At 37.3% G+C, this 24,341-nt stretch overlaps 1 protein-coding gene across 2 annotated transcripts in view; it reads left to right on the top strand.

Annotated features, from left to right (window-relative positions):
- The window catches only part of erbb4b (erb-b2 receptor tyrosine kinase 4b), a 318,456-nt gene that overhangs the window by 124,021 nt on the left and 170,094 nt on the right, over positions 1 to 24,341 (top strand). The gene's annotated exons all lie outside the window — the stretch shown is intronic.

A 24,341-nucleotide genomic window follows, 5' to 3' on the forward strand; every position in this document is an offset into this window, starting at 1 on the left:
ATCACTAGAACTTACAGACTTCAGTCCTCCAGCTCTAAATGCCCCATTGAATCTGGAGGACATGAAAATGCCACATGGGGAGAAAATGAAGGTCTGTGTAAATAATCATATGAGGGTATATAGTATTTTAGTTGTCTGGAGGCAAAAAATCTAATCTTTTAGGGCAGAAAATTACTTGTTGGTGCCTGCATTTCTTTTACAGCAGGATGTATAAATGTTTAACTCTATTTATTTTGAGGCAAAGGTCTGTTTACCTGTAGTAATTGTGCAGGAATCATGGTTTAGGATATCACAGGCAGTGTATACAGCAATGTGAACGTTTTAGAGATGTTATCTCAGCGTTGCTCTGTCATGCGGTAGCATGGGATTGCCTGATTCCTGGCTGGCAGATGACTTCCAGAGGGAACTCCCACAGTACATTTGCTATCAGTGCTGATGAACCAGATATGAATCACCCCTGTAAATGTCTGCAACAGCTCCCACCAAAGGTCAACAGCAGCAGACAGAATGAGAACTGAGAAACCATGACGTCTATTTCAGAAGCCAACTGACAGCTGGCAGAAATCAACAGTTTGAATGCGTTGCTATGAAGCACTAACAATAACCCCAACTCAAAGAAATGGAAATGAAACATTGAAAAATATTTGTTTGGTGTTGATTGGTATTGATCTATAGTAAAGCATTTATATCAATACTGAATTTTTTAGATAAAAAAAGGAATGAAGCATTTATGCTGTAGTTTCTATGGTAAATCATTGAACACATTGCTAACACATGGAGAAAATGAATGGGATTTTTACTTCTGGAAATCTCTATGCAGTCTTTCATGAAGAAACATGATCAGTATGAACATGAGAGTCCTTTACCAAGAAAGAATGTAGCCCTTTTCCGTACAATAGAAGCTTCTTTTGGTATGAACCCTCTGTGCTGAGATGAAAACATGCTAAATAAGCTTTCATAACCCATAACTGATTTCTGCCCATGAGAAACAGCCATGATGAACAATTGGCCTCTGTATAAAGACACAAAACCAGCATTCACATGATTTTGGGCTAGAAAGTATCTCTTTGTCCTGAACTCCAAACTTGTGTGTTCTGCTGCCACACATTGATGTAGTAAAACTGAAGTTTATTAAAATTGCAGAGGGAATAGTTCGAAAAGTGTCATCTTGTGATTGGGAAAATCTACAAGTACATCTGATATTAATGAATAAGACGTGCTGAATGCTGACCGTACACAAGCTGACTTGTGTACGGTCTGGGATGGTGCTACATCCTTGCAATAGAATAGACTGTAATGAATAGGGAAGATCAGAGGCTTTGGTGCTAATCCTGTTTGTAGCGCTTATAGACATTTTGTGCCACGATGCTGACAGGATCTTTGCTTTGGGACTTGTGTTTGTAGACCAAATAGATGCTGGATGAAATATTTGGATACATATGGTTTCGATTTGCTAATTTTAGGTTCATTTGATTTAGAATGCCTCTGTTAAAAAACCTAGTCAGCTGCCTACTACCTATATACTCAGCTGTTTATATATTTATGTAATGTATAAGAAATCTTGCATTGAACTGAATTGGAACGAAGCATATTTGTTTACTTTTTAATTACATTCATGGATATACTTCATTCTTGGATATAATTTGCTTATAGCAAAAGTAGTGTACTGTACACATAATCTAACATGAACTGGACATCTGTTTTGAATAAATCAGCCAGCGTGCTATCTGTGTGTCGCTGTCTCAGATGTGACGGAAACGCAGTTTGATTGGGCAGTTACGGTGCCGCAGGATAAAGAGTAGCAAGGCACGCGAGCCAAAGCATTGTTCAAGACTTCATCATCATAAACGAAACATTTGTGAGGCCGCATTCATTGGGTGTCATCTGGTTTCTGATGGATTCTTGTCACAGATTGGCCTCTGTCTGCTCACAGCTGTTCTGAGCTAGTAAATGACTGTCTGCGATGACATTGGCTCTGCCCAGCTGTAAAAACACTGTCTGGAGTGGATTGAGACACCCATCATTCCCTTGTTAATGTTAATGTTCTATCAATGGACTTTCATGGCCGTGTTCAGATTCACAATAGCATACTATCATACTGTTCCTACTATTCCTGCAGTATATAGTATGCATAGAATATCTAGATATTCTAGATACTAGATACATTAGCCAACAGGTGAAGTATACAACATGGCACACTGTACTAGGTATTCCATCCCGCATTGCAATGCACTTCCATGTAATTACTTGCAATAAGCCACTAGAGATTTTGTGCTACAGTAATGGGTAGTTTTTAGATGTGGTTACTAACTAATAGATGATTTAGAGATCGAAACATCATGTAATATTTCTTTGGACCATCAATAATTGACACATTTTTACACAATGTTGTTACATAATGTATGCAGTTTTATTCTATACGAGCAGTATATATTGCACACTATACTTGGAACAAAAAGTGTAAAAGTGTCAAAAAAATTTTTTTTTGAAGTTGGAGAACATTTTACAAGGAAATACTGTTCAGTCTTTCTACTTAAAAAAATCATGTTACTTGTCATTTCTTTGTAATTATTTATACAATTTACTAGGAATTTTTGTGTGAAAATTGCTTTAAAGTCATACACCAAATATTTTTCAGTGTATCCTATTCTGAATATTACAGAGCCACTGAGTCCTTCACAAACATCTTTTATTCATTACAGTTCCTCATCTAAGAGAATGACTCTCCTGTAGCATCAGGGGTACAACACCTCACACATCACTGGCTATTTTCCAACGCTGTACCACAGTATCAATAACTTGGTATTTTGGCTCTTGCATCTCTGCTCTGCCTGATTTCTGTTTTAAACTTTAGCATAGTCTGGAATAAAGTAGTAGAAACTGAATGATGTGAGTTGGGTTTAATGTGATTTTGGCTTTGCAAACAATGCATCAGTGACTATCTGATGCAATTCCAAGTCAAGTTCACTTTTTATTGGGGTCAATCAGAGCGAGGTTGGTTTGGATGGGTCCAGATGGATTCTCCCAGAGCTGTAAAGCTTTAGCAGATGCGCTCTTAAATGTTTTGCCTGGCCAGCAGCTCAGCTCCCTTAGTACCGGTACTATGATATTGTGTCCTTGGTATGAATCGTTTATTTAGGAAACTGTGGATATCACAACATTTGGAGAATTTTACATGACATTTCAGATGTTCATATTCATTTTAACTTCTTTTATGCACCTTTGCAATTTACTAAGCATTTTATTTTATTTCTGATACCTGTAATCAGATTTGAGGTGTTTCTGAACCTGTGTTTAGTTCTTTCAAGCATGTTTATGAATCATCCGAATGTATGATAAAAACAGAATCCCTGAAAGTAATAATCCCCCCCCCCCCCCCCCCCCCCCCCAAAAATAAATAAATAAATAAAAATGCTGTCATGTCATGACATGTCAAGTTGTATTATATATTTTGTAGATTGTCTATTTTGCTGCTTTCCATAAAAAGAATGATTTCTTTTTGACTTTCTTTTCATTGAAAAATCATGGGGGGAAAATTATCACAGTGTTTTCAACATTCATAATACTAAGAAATGTTTCCTGAGGACCAAATAAGCGTATTAGGATGATTTCTGAAGGATCATGTGACACTGAAGACTGGAGTAGTGATGCTGAAAATTCAGCTTTACCATCGCAGAAATAAATTACATTTAAAAATATTTTAAAAAAAGAAAGTTATGTTAAATTGTATTAATATTTCACTGTATTTTATGTAATATTTCATTGAAACATGGCTCTGAGTTTGTTTTTGCCCTTTTGTGCCCAACAATTGGAAAAAAAAAGAATATCCTTAAGGTTTAGAATAAAGACGGTAAGTAAATGATGGCAGAATTTTCATTTTTGGGAGAACTATCCCTTTAATGTATTTTTCTGCATTGTTTCTTTCCTTAAAACTGAATCATTACCATCCAATTTTCAGGCAAATCACCTCCCACACATTGTGATCCAGTCAAAAATGCTCATTTGAGAGCCCCAGTAACCTCATTTGGTCTGAAGTATACCTACACACCTACACCAACTTATTGGCTACACGCACACTCACACAAAATGTGATGGAGGGCACGTTCTTCAAATGAGTTTTAGTATTGTTTTGCAAATTATGAATGCCTTAATGTACCGTGCCATTTAACAGGGCTCAGACAGCAATTAAGACTCCTCTTCGGAGAGGTCGTGACAAGCTGTTGAGCTCTCAGAAGCAAGTTAGGAGAAATGGTAAAAAGGAACCAAAGGCACGCTGGCGGCAGTGAAATGAAAGCAGACAATCTGGTTTTAAATGGAATCTGGCTCTTCACATTACCACTCCTTGCAAAATACAGAAATGAGGTTGACTGCATAGTCTAGTGATTATTCCTCAGTTTGTGAACTTAGAAACAGCTCTGTTTTGTACTTCTGTGCCTCCTTGCCTAAACAAACATATGTAGAATTACCATACCTAAATTGTAAAAAGACTCAAATTGACCAAATAAAGCAACCATGTTGCTATTTAGCACTAATTCATTCAAGTCTTTCAATGATGGAGCACATTCATTCCCTCAAGCATGATCTCACCATGAGGCTTGTGTACTTCTATTGAATTAAATAATAGACTTAATGGGTAGGAATGATGCTTAACGTAGATTTGTTTCATTCTCATTAACAACCTACGAGTGCTGTGATTAGCAGGCACTTCAATAAGAAATCAGCTTCCCTACATCTAACACTTTACACGTCTAGACTTTAAATGGTGAGCAATACAATTCTTGCAAAGGAACGTGGCGGATTTTAATAACACGAGACCCGGTGACTCGTGGACGACCGTTTGATGAAGCATTACTTACAAGCCATTGAGTTTATCATTACACCTCAACATTCTACCCTCCCTCAGTTAGCACGCGGCCCTGGCGCTGCCTAATTCACTTAATTCCTTGATTATCGATTCCACAGGCCTATGGGCAGAAAGGTCAATGTTTTCCTTGTGCTCACCTGAAATTTAAAATGTCATTCAAAATGAGGAGGCAGCCACAGAGCAAAAATGGCCTCTTCAAAGGGCAATGGCCTCCTAATAGAGACCTAGCTGGACATGCATGTGCATATACGCTTGAGCCGTTCACACAGGTATATTTTTGATATACCTTGATTTTCTCAGAAATTGCTAGTAAACTTTACAACTAATTACAAAGAAACAGCAAGCAACACATTGAATTAAACATGAAATTTTGACATAGAAAGACTGAAATAGTATTTTCTTCTAAAACATACTCCAATGATTCAACAACAAAACGCAAGATGACCGTGGCACTCTTTCTATTAAAAAGCCTTTATTATCTCATGGCTACATGCAAAAAAAGTTAAAAGATTTCTCCTGCAGGCCTTCCTCGGAGAGAGTAACACAACAAACTTTCCACAGGTGTGTGTAATATTATTCAGTTTTTAAGTCACATGGTTGGCAAACAGCTGTCATGTGACTCCATCTCATATAGTGTTTAACATTTGCTAAGAGGCTTGTTCAAGATGCATCGGCGCTGCTCAGACCGATCGGCGTATGACATCAAAGTACAGCGAGAGCGATTGGAGAGCAGACGAATCTTTATGCTTTTGAATTGCTCTCGCAGAACTTTGATGTCATATGCCGATCGGTCTGCGCAGCGCCGATGCATCGCGAACAAGCCTATTATTAAGCTGCTTGTCACAAAGACATTATTCAAACACACCAAAAAAAAAAAAAAAAAAGTTAGAAAAAAGAACCAAAAGCTAAATCCTCATTCAATCCTGGATATTTCATAGCTTTATATATATATATAACTCTAAGTTTTTGTTCTCTATTTTTGGATTATGTTGAACCTGCAACCATAGACACCTTCACTTCAGGAAACACTCTCTACCATTGGACACTGTCTGAGGATACTCCAATATTTTTTTTTTTTTTTAATGAACTTTACAGTGGCTATAGGACACTTGGGACACACTTGGGCCATTTGGGACACACTATAAACATTACATGACAAGTTTTGGGTTTTGAACTCAAGTTTATAAGTTTTTAAAAAATTAAACTTAATCCATTGTCTTGACTATTTGTGAGTTGAAACAAAGGTTATCTTCAAGTTGAGTTAATTACATAGTTCTGTCTTGAAACTCTGATGATGCAGGCTGATGGGTCTTTAACCAATTTGGTAGTGATCTCATCATTATCTACACAGCACAGCTGATTGGTTGCTGTTGCATCAGCAGCCAATGAGCTTGCTGCTCAAACATTCAAATATTTGGCATTGTTTGCTGTTAGCAGTCTGCAGCGCACTTTCAGAACCCTTCTCCTTCCCCAGCTCCACCTGTGTAGATCTGCTACAGGGGATTATTCATGTATGTTACATGTGCAGCAGCAGCATGTCTTACATGCTCACAGCAATGTCTGTGAATAACTTGGCAGTAGCAAGTCTTGGTACTTGCTCTGCAGCAGCAGCAGCAGCAGCAGCAGCGTAGCAGATCTATTCCGCCAAGACCAAAAAAATTAACATGGTCATATCCATTACCATGCCATTATCTATTATCATACCAATATCCCGAGAGTTGTCATGACAGAACTTATATTTAGTTGAGTTTACTTTAATTTCTAAGTTTAACCAGCTGGAAATGTTTTACAGTGCAGGGGTATTTTTGTTGCAGTTTTTCATCTGAGCTGGTTTTTAATTGATCTATGAAATCATGCTTTGAATGGCCATTTTTTGTCATTGCGATAAGTATTAGTTTTTTCCACAGTTTAATGTCATGAATACGGCATTTTAAGACATTTTAAAAGTAAAAAAATAGTTCAACACGCAGTACAGCTGATGCCAATATTATAATATTGGAGAAGTTAGGATGGAGCATCTTGAGAGTTTATATTAATGATGAATTTATGGGAGATAAAGTCACCATGAAATCAAACTTGACAATTTTTTATGGAATATTTTAGTATTTATTATAAATGATTTATCCGTGCACATCTTTTTTTTTTTTTTTTTCAAAATTCATGTGCTCTCGTAATCTTTATTCAAAATAACTTCCGCTCCCTCTTGCAGCGACATTTCATTTCTTCTTTGATGACGTGTTTCTCTGCGCGAGGACAACCTGTCACTCACATGAGATTGCAGCAATAGCAACAACGATCCAGTGATCCAGTCAATTCCCAATGGAGAAAATCAAGTTCCGTCGTTTCACTCAGATGTACAGTACATCACTATAGAGAAGAAAAGACAATCGCAACTTCCGTTTCATGCCACCTTTAATACACCTATAAACTTGCCTTCCTTTTAGGTTTATTGCATTTTAATTTTTTAAAATGCATTCTGTGTGAACAGCCACTTAAATTAAGTAAAACTAGTTCATAGGAAATGTGGTGTATCATGCATTAAATATAGATGTGAATGAAGAGGTTCTGAAGGAGAATCAGAGATGATCTATGCATTATTCTCTCTTCCTTTCACAGTCTTTGATTTATTCAGCACTAGATGCCCATCTCCAGTTCTCCATACCTCCAGCGCTTTTGTATTTGGTTATGCTAATCAGATCCCAAACTTTATTTCTCAATGTAGCAAGATCACTCTAGGTGAGGGAAATCACACTATACTTCTTTATTAAAAGCCTCAATCTGTTTCTTCCTTCTACTACCATTTTTTCAGTGTTACTCTTTATCAAGTATCCTGATGATAGGATGGAATGAAGGCTTCCAGGCAATTGTACCAATATATCTACTTACTGAGAGATTTTATGAACAGAACTGACTCAGAATAAGACTTAAGAACCCATATTGGCTTATACTATCTTGTGTAATCCAAATAGAGGATGCTATGAACAAGCCTGCATGGATTCTACACTCACTCACAAACTGGGGTTGTTAAAGTTAACTAAAAATAAAACCATAAAAACATTTTCTTTACTTGAAATAAAATAAATGTAAATTGAATATATATATTATACATTTCTTTTAATTTTATCTTTTCAGTTTTTTTGTGGTCTATTTTGGTTTATTTGATTCTTATTTTATTTGATATTTTATTTCGATATTTTTTCTATTGTCTCCACACTGAAGAATCAAAACAAATTATTCACTTCAACTTTAAGTGTAGCAGAGGTAGAAAAAGTAACTTATCCTTCTTGCCTTTTCTTTCCCTATATTTCCTGGGGGCTTTTCACAGCATGCCACAGTCTCCAGTAAGCCTCTGTGATGCTCGGTTGGTCTGACCAGTCCTGCTGTACTTGTCTAAGAGGGAGGCATGGAGAAAAAAAAAAAAAAACTGTCACATTGTGCAGTTTTCATTCCTCAAATAAAAACAGATGCATCCGTCAAGGTTAGCTTAGAACCTATGGATTTACTGCCATCATTATTTTCAAGCAATATTATTTTAATCATTAATCTCTAACACACATTGTATCCTTCAAATGAGATTTAGAGGAAAGCAATAAGGCTTTGCCACTGCACTCAGATAATATTACTGCACTGTCAGGGGCCATAGGGAGGGAGGGCCCCAGGCCAACTGCAGGCAGAGAGAGAGAGAGTAAACATACCCTCACAGTCGCTAGCTTCAAAAACAAAAGGTGAAGCTTCTCTGCAGTTGAAATGCTTAACAAAACTGAAAATAAAACTGAATAAGTGTCTCTTGCAGAGATACTGATTCTTAGTAGTGAAAATATTTGCTCTGACAACTATTTGATTCAGCTGTAAATCTTTACTAAAATGTGAGAATTTTATATTTTGTATCGATTTTTAAAGATTCATAACAGTTTAACAATTATTTTTACTATGTGCACCGATACTAAATTTCTCCACTGATACTAAATTTCTCCACCGATAGCCGATTATTCAGAGTGAGATCTGCCAATAACGATACGGATAGTTTGGTTCTGCTTTCTATACCTTCTTTTAAATTAAAAGATTTTTTTAGCAATTTTACTTTTTTATGATATAAAATTGCTTAATTATTGTGGACTTAATTATAATCAGATTTTTGAACTCTGTAGTCAATGCATTGCATTTTTATATTGATGCATATATTTATATTAATGCATTTTATACCTCTGTTTATTTTATTTTTGGGAATAATATAATCAATTCAATGGACTAAATGGCCAGATTTAGCCTAGAAAATAAGTTATCATTTTAAATTCTGTGACCAATGTGCATCATAATCATTTTTACACCTCTATTCAAATCAGTTCTTGATTTTTAAGGAAGGTTTTGCTTATAGAAGGAATTAAGTGCTTGCAACTGTGTAACCACAGAACTCAGGGTCCTGGATAAATTTGGGGCCTGGATTAAATGTTGTGGCTGAGGAGTGAGACTCCATGATTTGTGTCTAGAATGGAAACTTTCTCATTAAGCATAATGAGTTAGTCAGCACCACTTATGTTTTTGCAGCAGCAGCAGCCGCCCTGTGTGGGTCCCTGCATGTCGTAGCGCCACTGCAGCCAGGATCAGGTAAACCTCCGCTGAGGCATGGGCACAGACGTGCTCTCTCTGTAATGACAGTGATAAAAGGTCAGAGCACATGTCAACCCACTTTAAAGAAATTGAGTTATAAAGACCGGCCAGTTGAAGCTCGTAGTCCTTCATTTTGTGTCATCCTCTGGCAGCTATGTGAGCCTCAGATGTGAAGTGTCTGGGCTGGTTTAATGAGAAACAGTGAGAGACAGAGCGGACGGCACCCCTCTACGGAAACCTCCGTCCCTGTTTCACTCCACCGCTCCGTCTCAGAGCTTGTTTCCAAAGTCATCCTGCAGTTCTCTCTCGGAGTCTCTTCATTATGGTGGGTGGCAGATGGAGGGTCTGGTGAGCTTGAGCTTTATTCATTGTGACTTGTTTTTCATTAGTGCCTAATTTGACGTCAGGAAGCATAACTGCCCGAAGCCAAGGGGTATATAACAATTATGGCACATGCAGGTTAGACCCTCACATGCCGACTTCAGGTACACATGTGTGGGTTTGGTTCTAGTTAGCAGGATGATTCGTTAATGTTTGTGTGTTCAGCAAGTGATCATAAATGAATAGAATTTGTTACAGATGTTATAGGTGTCAAGCTCTTCATAATTTGTTCATCATTAATCAGTAGTTTAATAGATTGGAATCTGGTCAGAGCCATGGCCTAGTGGTTAGTGCTCTGACACATTGAGCCATGGTGCTTATAGGCCATGCAATTATTTTTTTTATTATTACAAAAAAACTGATTAAATTTTTTTTTGGGTAATTTTTCCACTTAAAGAAGACCTATTATGCCCCTTTTTCAAGATGTAATATAAGTCTCAGTTTTCCCCAGAATGTGTCTGTGAAGTAAAAAAAAAAAAATAAAAAAAAAATCCATGGATTTTTTTATTATACCATGTTTTAACTGCCTATTATGGTGGAGAAAAAATGCGCTGATTTGGTGTGTATACCTTTAAATGCAAATGAGCTTGTGTTCCCCGCCCCCAAGCTCGTGATTCCAATACACTGAGGCATAAATAATACAGAAGAAGCTCACACAGCAAATATAACTCTCAAAATTGATCATTAAAAACTGTTCGTGATGCAGCATATCAGATCACGTAGGAATGGCATGTATTTTGTGGATGCTTGCTAACATTCGATTCTGAAGCTACACACTGTTGGATAATTCTCAATAAGAATGAAGATGCGTTTATGAATTATACAGACTGCAAGCTTTACCGGGTAAAAATGAAAACAATGCTATGGCTCCGTGAATACCGGGGACCCGATTAGAGCACTTAAACATGGAAAAAGTCAGATTTTCGTGATATGTCCCCTTTAATTTCCCTTCCATCACTCTCTACTAGGTCTGTCCAGGGCTTGACATTAACACCCGCCAACCTACCAAATGCGGGTGGATTTCAACAGTGGCGTGTAACGCAGTCACTCCTACTAGCCACTTTGGCAGGTTGAATTTTATATATAATATATACATTTTTCAATTGTAGTCTTTTAAATAGGCATCTGAAATCATAAACTAAGTGAAATGTAGTGTTGTCAAAAGTATTGATTTTTCGATACATATCGATACTGAAATATCTGAAACGCCTCCAATACTCATTTTCCACAGAATAGATACACAATTACTCACTCTCTCATATCTCCGACAGCGAGTTGACACACAAACCCGCCTTCCCTCACTAACTCGTTTCATTTGCTCTGAATGAATATTGTTGGTGTTACAGGGCTTGAATTTCAGCGTGGGATTGCACATATTGCACATAATTTTACTCATTCCTGCAGATTTTGTGCTCACACCTAAAGTGCGAGCACATAAAGCCACCTCTCAGTACTAAATTGAGTTCTTTTTCGCTACGTATTGTGCTACAGTCAAATACACACAAAATAATGTCAAAATGCTGGTCAAGTAATGTTTTAAGTGAACATAAACAGTTGAGAAAGAAAACGCGTGTGTAACAGCATAATAGATCCATGAATCAGGTCTTAAAGTGACAGCAGCTTACTATATATACTGGCAATTTATGAGATAATATTAAAAAATATCTATATGGTAGTTTTTCCCCATGGTATCGAAGTCAAAATTTGTGGCTAGTAACTTTTGCTGGTGAGCAAAAAAGTTAATGTCAAGCCTGGGTCTATCTCTACATATTAAGGTTAAAAAAGATGGAATCTGCAAACATTACAGATAATGTTCCTGTTCCTGTGTTTTTCTGCTGTAGAGTACAGATATTTCAGTTTTGATAGGACATCTCTGCAGTGAGGAGGTTTTCTGCACTCCTGTCTCAGTTGATTGGGCACAGAGTGAACTGGGCTTCCTGTAGTGTTGCTCTGGAAGGGAAGGCTGCATGTCTAAAGAACTCCACTTAAACCTCTTTTTTTGACTGCAAGTCGTCATGTTTTCTCTTACCTGAACCTAAAAGCTGAAGGGCTCATGGGTCAGGCAGATGTGCAGCTCTGACAGAGGTTATGATGCTAGAGAATGTAACATATTTTGTGTGAAGGTGAGAAGGCTACCGGTTTGTAAAAAAATCCAGGGTTATTATAATTTTGAATTTAGTTTTATTTCTATTTTGTTTTCAGTTAGTCCTTTTGATTTAGTTACATTTTCCCTAGAATTCACTCCACGACTGTTAATTTTATACAATATATTTATAACTATAATCTATTATAATTTTAGTTACTACAGTTTTTTTTTATTATAGTTTTATTTTTTTTTATTATTATTTTAGTTGTAGATTTAGTATTTTTTGTGCTGCGAAAATATTTATAAATGATAAATTGTGTGTATTAAATTATTGAACAATAAAAATATAATTTTTAACTCATTTTAGAGTCATGGAAATGTATTTTAGTTCAGTTTATTGTTTTCCTAAATAGTTTTTATTTTATTTCAATTAATTTTTTTATTTTTTTTTTTAATGAAGATTAATTCAGTACGGTAATTTAATAAGTGTGGATATCCAATAGATCACAAAAGAGGAGATCTCAATTGTTTCTCTTATAGTGAGACTGAATGGTGATCAGTTACTGCTTCTCCGATTTTTCTCCTGAGAATAAATCCCTGTAAATTAATGTGTCTGGTAGTGTTTCAGAAGAAACAATGCCTCAAATTGTGCTCAGGTTTGGCAAGATACCAAAGTCTGTAATGAAAATATTTCAAAATGAACTGAAACATAAATTCTTCCATGACCAACTTATCTCAATTACGCAATTCACATTTGCTCTATATTTGTACTGCGTGTGTATAATTTGTGTCTTTTTTTTAATCTCTCCTAAGGCACTTTAGGTGAAACATTTGAGATCTCCAAAAGTCTAACTTCTAAGTTATTTTTCCCCTGGGGAATCTAAAAGTAGTTGTGCTGCCCTGCTTAAATGCATCAAGTGTCTGTAGGCTATTGCAAAGCACAAGATATTAGCATACAGTGTGATGTGCAGCTCACATTTATCGATTGAGGCAAGACTGTCACTATAAAATGTCTTGTACATCCATGTGCTCTGAAAGCAGAGGTCTTTGAAAGGCCTTGTTGTTGCGTCACCGTCGGCACCCGTACGAACTGAACTGCTCTGTTCAGCTGCCAGCTGAGATCTGTAAGTCTATTCAATTACCTCAAACACCTCCAAGATCAATGGCTGTATTTCTTCCTTACGGTGAGTTAAGCAATTCATCTTGTATTAGTAGTGACACGGTCTTCCAAGAAATCAACTCGGCTTTCATCTTCGTTCTCGTGTCCCAGGCGATGTATCGATTCCTGATAGGAAAACAGTGAGAGGGGAAAAGAGCAAGAGGGAGTGTCAGAGAGATGGAAGGAAGCAGAAAATGTGAAAAGAAAGAGAAAACAGCCAGTTCTTGCTGTGAAAATGGCTTCTGTGCCAGAAAAGAAGCCCAAGGCCTAATTTCCCATGGATCCAGGCTCAGGGCTAATTTGTGTAAGTGAGGAGACTGACCTCCTTGAAGATTAAACAATTAGCAGCTCCTGAGCCCTCGATGAACACTACCAGTGAGCCCCAAGAGAAGACAACAAATTAGAGCTGGCCTGAAAGAACTTCTGGGATGTGTGCTACGCTCCTCCTGTCTGTCCTGGGCTCAAATAACACCTGAGACCACCTTACACTCGCAGGAGCTTCTTGATTGACTTGCATGGAGGTCTGAATTGGATTTTTTTGCAGTAGAACTTAGTTACAACAGTTAAACCTGTAGAGGTTAGAACTAGATTGAAACTCTCAGAAATTAGCTGAAATGGAAGACACTAAACCCATTCTCCTTTGGCTCGCAATGCTTTAATGACTTCTTACTCCATTCCATTGTGTTCAATAGCATCCTCTTTCTGCACCACGAAGCCAATTTGTTCAGTTTCTCCCAAACAGCACTAGAACAGACACAAGACATTAATAATTGCCCTGGCATAGCTTTTACCGATGTTACGGAGATGTAGTGGGTCTGTTCAACCTGCATTACCATCACCTACACAACCCTGCTGTAATTCAACAACACCAAGGCTGAGCATGAAGGAGAGGGAATTGCCCGGGTGTGTTTGGCGGGGATGTTTTGGCTTGGCTGTAATAACATGTCAAATTAGCATTTCTCCAATTCAGCACGTACAAAGGCCAGACTATAATTGCTTTAACCTGCAGCTTCTTTGTGGTGATGTGGTAATGAACACTTTCAAACAATAACAAACACATCCATATTCCCTCAGCGGCTCTGTCGTTGTTTAAAGCGTGAAGCTAATTTATAAGGCTCATGTTTGGCTGTTTCTGCTGGAGATACAGATTATACTGTCAAATTTCCATTTTTATTATTGGAACCTGATTCGCTTATTTGCGTGCTCCATGAAGGTATGTTGAGGAAATTAAAGGTGAAGTTTGTAATTTATCTGTCCCTAGTGGCAACAGGTGGGATTGCATTCGACTTGAGCGGCCATAATAACATTGCCTTAAGCAATGGAGTAGGGTTGGATGGGGAAAAAGAAAAAAAGAAAAAAATTCTGATTAATTCCATTAATCATTAATTATTCTTCTAAACTAGCTGTTGTTGGACCTTTTGTTATTTTTTTTTTAAAATAAACACTGTTGTAATGTACCAAGTTAGAAAACTCCTGTATCAGTGTTTCCTTAATATGAGCAGTGTAGTCTGATTCACAATTAAATAATTCTAATGAGCCGATTCTTTTTAGTGAATCAAAAACATGCAGCGTTATTGCCCAATTCACAAAGAAAATGATTCTTTTAAGCCAATTCTTTGGAGCTTCTCTACTGGAGCATTCGGATTCAAAAACAGAAGACTGCTACGATCTAGTTCCTTTAGTGAATAATTCAAAGAGTCATTGGTTTGAATCAGTTTGAAACACCAGTTTACAGCAGTAGTAGAGTAACATAATAGTAGATATTGTAATAACATAATACAGCAGTAGTAGAGTAACTATAATCAGTGATATTGTCTACACTGGATGCGGCGCGGCACGAAGCGACGCGACAAATTCCTGACAGTAAACGTATTTCCTGTTCTATTTCTGACGTAGTCCAAGTGCTTTGCAACAGTCGGCTTGTTGCGTTCAGTGTAGACAGCTTTTAGCTGTTGCGGCACGATGAAAGTCACGTCTGGTGTAGGCACGGTGTAATAGTTCTAAATATCCCTAAATGAATTATAATCAAATCAAACTGAATCAAAATAAATGGAACTGAATTGAATCAATAAATCTTAATTAATACCCAGTCCTACAATGCAGTGAGTTTTGGGGTATCTTTTTGAAACTTTGAGTGTTTGAAAAGACTGACCAAAATATCTGACATCCCTAGCAAGAAGAAAACATAATTTGGAGTGATAGTCACTGGTGGTATGGCAGTGTGTTTGGCTCACACAAATATGGTAGAGCATAAAGCAAGAATCGCTGTTTGAAGGGCCAAAATATTGAGCTGACGTCTCAGAGCTATAGTGTGAGTGGACCTGCATAGCCAAGCAATTTAAGAGAGCAGTATTTTCCCTTGATAGCTCTGATAACTCATACGGTTTGCCCAGCTCTTCATCACACAGCCAAACCTTTCACCCACCTTATATATTATACCACTGTTTGAATCTGTGCCCACCCCTAATGTGAGTGTAGATTGCCTCCCCAGTTAAATTCTATCACTGTTTCTGCCGTGCCTGTGTTGGCTGAGCGTTTGTATATCTTTTTAAATGCCAACCACTTGCAGTTTACATTCCTCTGTGCAGCATTAAAACAAATTATAATCGATTCAAGGCATAATGAGCAAGACAGGCTAGCACAAATTAAAAGGAAACAGCCAACATCCAGAGCTCAGGCATGTAAAGTCTCGGAGATGGAGTAATATTCTTCACTTACAGGCACCGTACTAGCTCTGCATGTTCATGATGGAAGAGGTCAGGGATACCAATGCAATCCTGCATTCATTAAAGTGTTTGCGTAACCCTCCAACCCATCTGTTATGATGTCTCTTACACGTAACCCTCGCGGCTATTATATGAAACGAGCCTTCAGGCAGGTTGTGATGTATGTTAGAATCATTCATCCATTTTCTGCCTTCCATTAGAGAGCACTCTGAGGGAAATGAGAGTTTGCTGATTTTGGAATATTTAAGGAAGTTGTGTGTTTTATTCCAGAAAGGTCGGGAATTTGATTCCTTTCAGTTCATGAGGTGGAGTTTGAATTGAGCTGGCCACACCCCACAGGAAGCTGAACTGGAATGACAGGAAGTGGAATATTTTGTGAATTAGTGAACTTCAGTTTAGAAGTGATGCAGGTGCTCTTCCACTGTAGTCCACGAAATTTGAAGAGTTCCATTGCGAAAACCTCTGACAAGTCCGTCTGACATGTTTTCTTTTAAATGAGCATTTTTTACCAGGCTCCTATGTTTAGGTTCAGTAATTTCACTTTAATGGCAATGAAAAGGTTATTAGTATTTTTTTTTTATATACATTTTAACTGTTGTATGTAAATAATAGTTAAATATTAAAGTAATAGGAATTTCATTTAATTTTAATTGTACTTTTTTTACATTCAAATTCAAACTGCAGTTCTGTATCCTGTTTGCTACCTCGATTCAAATTCAGGAATTGATTTGGATTGAATTTAAAAAACATTCTCTGTTCAGTTCTGAATGACGCACAACCCTGCAATGCTTAAGATGATTGCACTTCACTCCTCTCTTTAAATGTGCCATAGTGACCACTTTACTAGATACAGATGGTTTCTTGTAGGAACTTCAACATAATAGAGATACAGACAGATTTTTTTTTTTTATGCAGATGATGTCATACGACCGTGAAGAGTGGAAGCAGATGAAATTAGCGTAAGGGATAAAGAGAAATGTGGTCAGAGCCCTGTTTTGCAAGCTGTAAGACAGATGAAGAGAGAAATGAGGAGAACAGCCTACCCTGTCATGAGTGGCCTACAGTGATGGATCGCAGAGATTAGTGTTAACTCTAACAGCTCGTCCATTGCTGTGGTAGCACAAAGATTTGTGCATGGTGTGACGATCTGGGACATTCTGCATAACAAGCTAATTTTGAAGGCCTCGTCTCTAGTAACCATGAGTGAGATCATAGATAATACTTGAGTCTGCAAGCAGCTAACCTAGCAACCATGTAGCAACCATGTAGCAACCTCCTGGAAACCACCCAAGCATTGTGGCTGCGAGGTCATTCACGTTTACTAATATATAAATTTAGTTATCTGTAATGAGGTATTGTCGTCAAAAAATTATGATTTTTTTATATTGTGCAAAAGCCTTTTCTGCATGAAATCCATTTCAGAATCATCCCGTTTCCTGTGGGATATTTTCTGCGGTGGCAGATCTGAAACTGGGGAACCACTAACCTCTTTTAAGCCAAGAATTTGGTCTGGAAACTAGGCATTGACATGCCATTTATTCATTCCCTGCCTACTCCTTCTCCTGATCAGTCCCACATTACACACACAAACACATGTACACAGATTCCTTTTCCCTTGTAGTGGAAGATGTCTCTTGCCCTTCCAGCTTTCGTGTAAATTCTAGTCCAGAGAAAAATTAGCCGGAGAAATCCTTCCCCCTTTTTTAATGACAGAAACGGAAGAGGGGGAGGAGCAAAGGCTCAAGCCACTGTAATTAATGAGGACTGCTCGCTTACTAGATGAAGATTCATTTCATGGGCCATGTGAAGGGATGAGATGGCCTCTCTCCCGCATGAAGGATACGCCGCAACACTCAGAGCAGGCAGGGGGGTAATTGATGACGGGGGCGCCTTTGCTGTAAATGTGCTGTAAAAGCCATTAGGAAGGGTTTCAGTCACACCCGTCTGATGCCTGCACAGATAGACCAGCCCGAGAGAATGACGAAAACAGAAAAGAAGTGCTCCTCAGACACAAATATGGCTTTTTGAGACTGAGTTCCCACCAGCTGTCAGCACATTTCTTGCACTCTCTAATTGCCAATGACCTAGTGCTCTGAAACTGTGAGAGTTGCCATACTGCAGCAAATTAAATGCCTTTGGTTGCGGCCTCCATGTGATGGGCCTGTGATAATAAATATTCCTGCTATTAGCAGATGACGTGGATTTATGACTCGATCAACATCACCAAAAATAGGATTTGGGCCTCCGTGAGATGGGAGGATGGGAATACAGGCCTGTCCTTGGTTTAAGCAGTCTCTGTGCCTCAGGGTTTGTGGCTTTCCTCCAAGTCATCCACGCAGAGACTCCTGAAAGGAAGCTGCTTGTCATAGTCATCATGCTGATAGGGTTAAAACAAGAGTGAGCCATCTTCCTCTTCCATGGAAGATGACACTCAGTATGCTGAAATATCATATTTTTTACACAGGTTTTTATTTTAGTAATTTTGTCTTTTGAATACTGTATGAATCAAAATTAAAGGATAATATATTTTTCTATATTTCAGAATTTCAGGTCAAGTCAAATTTATCTGTATAGCACTTTTCACAATACATATTGTATCGAAGCAGCTCTACAGAAAATCATGATGTTAATGTTTATAATATCTTAATATCCTTATTCCTTATGGTTGCATTTTATATGTTTATATGTTAATATGGTTTACATTTTGCATCAATACAAGCAATCAAGCAGTTGAGATATGTTTTTTTTTTGTGTGTGTGTGTATATATATATATAATATTATATATTTACACTTCGCAGCAAAATAAAAAATCAGGCAGATGAGATTTGCTATATATATAAAACGCTATACGTGAATGTACTGTACGTATGCGTATAAAGTTGAACGTAAACTAATAGTTCATGAAAGTGAAACTAAGACAAAAGGCTTATGCTCTTGAATCGCTCTCGCAGTGCTTTGATGTCATACGCCGTGTAGGTCGAACAAGCCTAAAGATAGCTGAACGTCTGTGACAATACAAAGTTCTGTCATGAAATTCTAGATGGTGCAGGCTAATAGGTCTTTTAACTCAACCTGCTTGTAATCACATCATTAGAACACAGCTGATTGGTTCCTGCTGTATAAGTAGCCAATGAGCTCACGTGCTCAACATTCAAATACATGGGTAGCATTTGCCTTAGCAGTGCAGCACTCTTTCAGATACCCTCCACTTTCCCCAGCTCCACCTGTATAGATCTGTATTCAGCATTTAAAATAAAGCCTTAAAAAAAAAATTATTTGGTTAGTTGAAATTGTTCCACTCAACTCAGTAGAGATAAACCAAAGTTTATTCTCTTCGAATTCCTGTCAGGATAAGCTGAGGTCTTTTAGTTTCCATCCCGATACATTCTTCTCTCCCAGAGGTATGTCTTTTTCTCTGCCTGGTGTCAATGAGATGGCCTATGGGATTATGGGTAATAAGGCATGGACCTTGGTCAGCACAGCCCATTCAACTGAGAACACTGTGAACTCCAGTACTTTGTCTTCACATTTTGAGACCTGGAAAAGAGAAAACAAGATAGATAAAGGAGCCTGTTTGCTTTTGGACTATGCTGTCCTCCTCCAGGACACACAGGAGGGCACTGTTTGGGAACAAAGGGTCTGAGGGACAGACTGTATACTGTAGAATAATACATCCCACTCTAAATAGGTGTACTTCACTTTCAGTAATGCTGTGACGTCAGCGATACAGATGTACCATGTGCACTTTTACTGTCATTGTCTTCTTTAAAGGGATAATTCATCCAAAAATTTAATTTCTATCATTTACTCACCCTCATGTTGTTTTTAAAGCTGTATTGCTTGCATTTTTCCAAAAAGAAAAAGAAAAAAGAAAATCAGCATAACGAGTCATAAAAGCGATCCGTATAACTTGTGCACTATATTCCAAGTCTTTTAAAATCATTAAATATCTCTGAGTAACAGACTGAAATGTATTTATGTGCATCTAAAGGTTACTTTATTTTTATTTAATTTTTTATTATATTATATTATATTATATATTATTTTATATTTTATTTTTTCATTTTCTGTCATTTGTTCTGTTCCTCACATAAAGCTATTTTTATGGTGCCTTTTTTTCTCACTTTTATTACATGTACAAAAGCGGCCAGGATGTTCTTAAAAAAATCTCCTTTTCTTCGGCAGAACAATATGAGAATGAATAAACAATGACAAAATTTTCATTTTTGGGTGAACTGTCACAGTATGCTCTTAAAACAAAAATTGGCCTGACAGCTAAACGCCATCCAATTTAAAACGTTTAACTCAAGTTTAATCTGAGCCCTCTAGTGAATCTGATACTATTTTCATGATCATTTCATGAGACATTTACTTGATAAATTGTCTCTCTGGGTGTTCAGAGAGCAATAAACCGATTATTTATAGGTGCACGAGCCTTCGGACAATTGTTAATGTCACCGTGTCCTGACCTCACGGGTGAGTTCAAAGCTCCAGTGCTCAGTCGTTCGAGTCGGTCTGCTAAAGTGTTTATGATACTAATATCAGCCGGTCCCATATGGAGAGGGCAGACCCATAGACTAGTGACTGGGACTGTAGAGGACACGGTTACCGGACCGTAGCACTGTCACGCAGAGATGCAATCATGACTGTCATTATTACCGTTTAGTCCTTCACCAGATGCCCTCTTAACAGGCGACCAAACCTGACTGCAGTACGCTTGCATGGATCACACCATCACCATACCCCTCTGGCGATCAGCTCCGATCTTCCAATCCGCTCACGTCCTTTAAGCCGATGCATTGACGATGTTTACTTCAGGAAGTGACATTTGCAACTTTATTTAGTTCAATGAGTTGGCGGCTATTGGCATGACCTTTTCTGCCATTGCTGTGGGTCCAATATGCCTTGGAGACTCCGACTTCTTTTCTCGCTTATATTGATGTTCAATAAACCCCCGTTCTTCATTGATGAAGTCATTTTGTGCAATACTTATGAAATCCATCGACTAATAGAGGAGTGTTTAATTCCAATGAGAATATAAATATACAAGAGTGGAGTCGGAATTGATGAGAATGGAGGTCATGTTTACGCCGAGTTGTTTATTAGCAGTTGTGATATGAAACTCTAATGATATAAAAATGCTATTTTGTTTTTGTGATGACAAATATTTTGGTCCCTTGTCAAACCAAAAATCAAAAACAGTTTGTAGAAGGTTTTACAGGTTTAATCGGGGTTAAGTCTCACACAGTTTTCTCTGTGAGTAAATAATGCCAGAATTTGTCATTTTTAATTCTCTTTTAGTTTTCCCATCCCATGTCTTCAGGAAATGGGTGCTGAAATTCTGTTTAGATTCCCATTGGCCGCACCTTTCAGACGCAGGTCTAAAGGCATCTTTCACTGTCCCAGTGATAAGGAAGTGCTTTATGTATTCCGGTCATGTTGGATATACACACACCTTCCTGACAAATGCAAGGCCGGCAGGAGTTAGAGCTATGGGGGGATGATAAACAGTTTTGTTTGTGTATCTGTGACTGAGTAAGGAAAGAGAGCATTTTATTTCTTTGATGAAACGCATTAGACATGTGGTGGGATTGAATCAGGTGCGCTTTAGCATGCTGCTGTAGTAAGAAAATTAATACATAAAGCGCTAAATAAAAATGTTTCAAAGCTACGTTTTCAGTCTAGAATATGTTTGTGTTTATAAAACTACAGAAGTTGCAAAGCAGCATCAACAGTGTCTTTTAAAACGATTTATCTCAAACAAGGATTGATTGTGTGTGTGTGTGTGTGTGTGTGTGTGTGTGTGTGTGTGTGTGTGTGTTACAGAGGTCTTTAAATCTATTCTGCAAACACCATATGTCTGCAAAAATGAAAGAAAAATGAAAAATATTCAAGGCTTAGTGCTTCTGAGCTGTTCATGTTCTATTCTCTTACTTTGAAGGTCCACTTTTTCAAGTTTGTTCTTTGTGATAGAAATAATGTCACCTTTGGGGTTAAAAAATTATAAAAGCATGTGGTCATATGAACACATGTATTTGTTATTAGAAGCTCTGTTCCAAAATCTAGTGAGCTGGATTTTAAGGCATCTTAGACACAAATACTTTTTCAAAGGATAGACAATGCGATCATGTCTTCTTAGATACCTTCTTTAGCTAAATTGTAAGAGAAGTGGTGGTTATGATAATCCCATAATGCACTGCAGTGGGCTATGTGAAGAAAAATGTTTGAAAACAAAAACGTTGATTATAAATATACTTTCAACTCATTCAATACCAAAAAGTTATTGTAAAATGGTCTATTTGTATTATTTTTGTGTAATGTATGCATTATTATGCTTGTTGGAGTATCTCATTAGCTTAGCAACATGCCAAGGTTACACTTTATTTCACTGGTCCACTTTATACACTTTGCTAACTATAAGTAACTTTGCAACTACATGTCAACTAACTTTACTAGTAGAATGTTAGGTTAGGGTTAGGTGTTAGGCTTCAGGTTAGTAGAGTAAGTTGATGTGTAGTTGCAAAGTTATTTATAGTCAGTAGAATGCCTGTTGGAGGACCATCTAAATAAAGTGTTAGCAGATATTAAGCAGACAGTCTATTAATACTGTAATGACATGTATTTGTAAAGTTACTTATAGTTTAATAGAATGTCTAAAGTGGACCATCGAAATAAAGTGTTATTATAATGGCAATCTCTATTAAAATCATGTGTAAGTTGAGGTTGCTTCATGTGTATTGTGTTCAAAATTAGTCACTTACGAGGATCTATTTAAATTATGCTTCCTGTGTCTGCTACCTATCTAGGCCATAGAGAGCTCACTAAGTTTTGAAACAGAATGATAATCTTCACATTAATTGATCATAATATAAAATTCAGAACTGAGATTCATGCCCCAATCCATAATTTATGGATTGGGGTATGTAAATAAATAAATAAATAAAAGACAGTTCAATCAAGCTGCAGTCAGAGGCATAAACTGGAAATAAAGATACCATTTCGTTGTGTTGTTTGTCTTTGTGCGTCAGTGAGGAGGTTTGCTGAGGGGCAGCAAGACTATGTTCTTCTTTATTGAAAAAGACAAACGAGAGGGTTTGTAAGCAGCCGTGCTTCATTTTAACGTCTACTCTGGCCCATGGCAAAGAAGTATAATCAATGAGTGTCATGTATGCTGTGATGTTCGCATGATGTTTACCTGTGGTTTGTTTACACAAAATATGTGTGTAAAAAGAGCCTAGCAGGAACGCACAGCACATCTTAGCTTAGTGTCACTATACATAGATCTTGCTCTGAAAGGTAGTTTGTTGAAAAATATCACAAATTAAAAATCTGACATCATTTTACTTTAGTTTTTGGGGTGAACTGTAAGCAGGTTGGTGGTAAAAAAAAAAAAAATGTCAATCTGTGATTTGAATACAGTGTATTTTGCCTCCCTCATGAATTTGATGTTGGTGGCTTTTTTTTTCCCTTCTTTTTTAAAGTGTGTTAGCTGTCAAATATGGTATAGAAAGGAACCTCCCCTATAACAAGATTATATCCCACAATTCACCTGTAATCTCACAACGGAGCCCCTGAGGGTGCAATAAATGTTTATTACGACTAAGCTTCTTTCATAATACCTTCCTCGCTCTAATGCATGTTAAAGGTTATTGAAAACACCCAAGTCTAACACCTGACCGCGACATATTTCAATTTCTCTTCATTTCATATTCTTCTCAAAATCTGTATTTTTAGTAAGGGAACAATTCTGCGGTTTTTCTACGCCGATAATTTGAGGGAGATTGAGAGGCTGTTATGTGGTTGTCTTGATTACTAATGAAGACTTAAGAGCTTTGATGCCTTTAAAAAAAGACAACATAAAATCAAAATTAATCATACTTACTTTCCTAAAGTGCATTCAGTAATTTGTTCCTTATTAAAATTTTAAACTAAGAAATAAATAGCACTTTTGACCAGTGTGATTGAAGTCAAATAATGAAAGGATTCTGTCATCATTTACTCAAACTCGTGTTATGGCTTTCCTTCTTCCTTAAAAAACAAGAAAAGAATAAGCTTTCAAGCTTCTAAAATGCTGCAAAAACACCATAAAACATCATAAACTAGTCCACCAGACTTCTGAATCCATATAATAGAACAGATTGAAATGAAAGTTGTGATTCACTGAAAATCTGGGCATCTAACGTAGCTCTCCCGAGTATGTTTAAGAGAGAAGTAAAGATTTTGTAAGCGAATTGTTCTTTTGAGTCATATCTTTTCAATAAATCATTTGAGCCAGTTCACAAAACAGTTCTCAAAAGAATTGTGAGCTAAGCCTATCGTAGAGACCATTGGTGCCAATGGTTCTACCATCTACGTAGGGTTACAGTGATTTAAAGAAATGCAGCCCTGGTCTCAATGATTTAATCATGAATCAAATTGATTTGAAATTCAACTCAATGATCCAGTCAGCATGGAAAACAGCAAGGAGGACACTGTTCAAGATGTCTTCTTTTGTATCTCAGAGACTGGGTTTGAGG

The sequence above is a fragment of the Ctenopharyngodon idella genome, chromosome 9 (genome assembly GCF_019924925.1).
Source record: "Ctenopharyngodon idella isolate HZGC_01 chromosome 9, HZGC01, whole genome shotgun sequence".
NCBI classification, from domain to species: domain Eukaryota; kingdom Metazoa; phylum Chordata; class Actinopteri; order Cypriniformes; family Xenocyprididae; genus Ctenopharyngodon; species Ctenopharyngodon idella.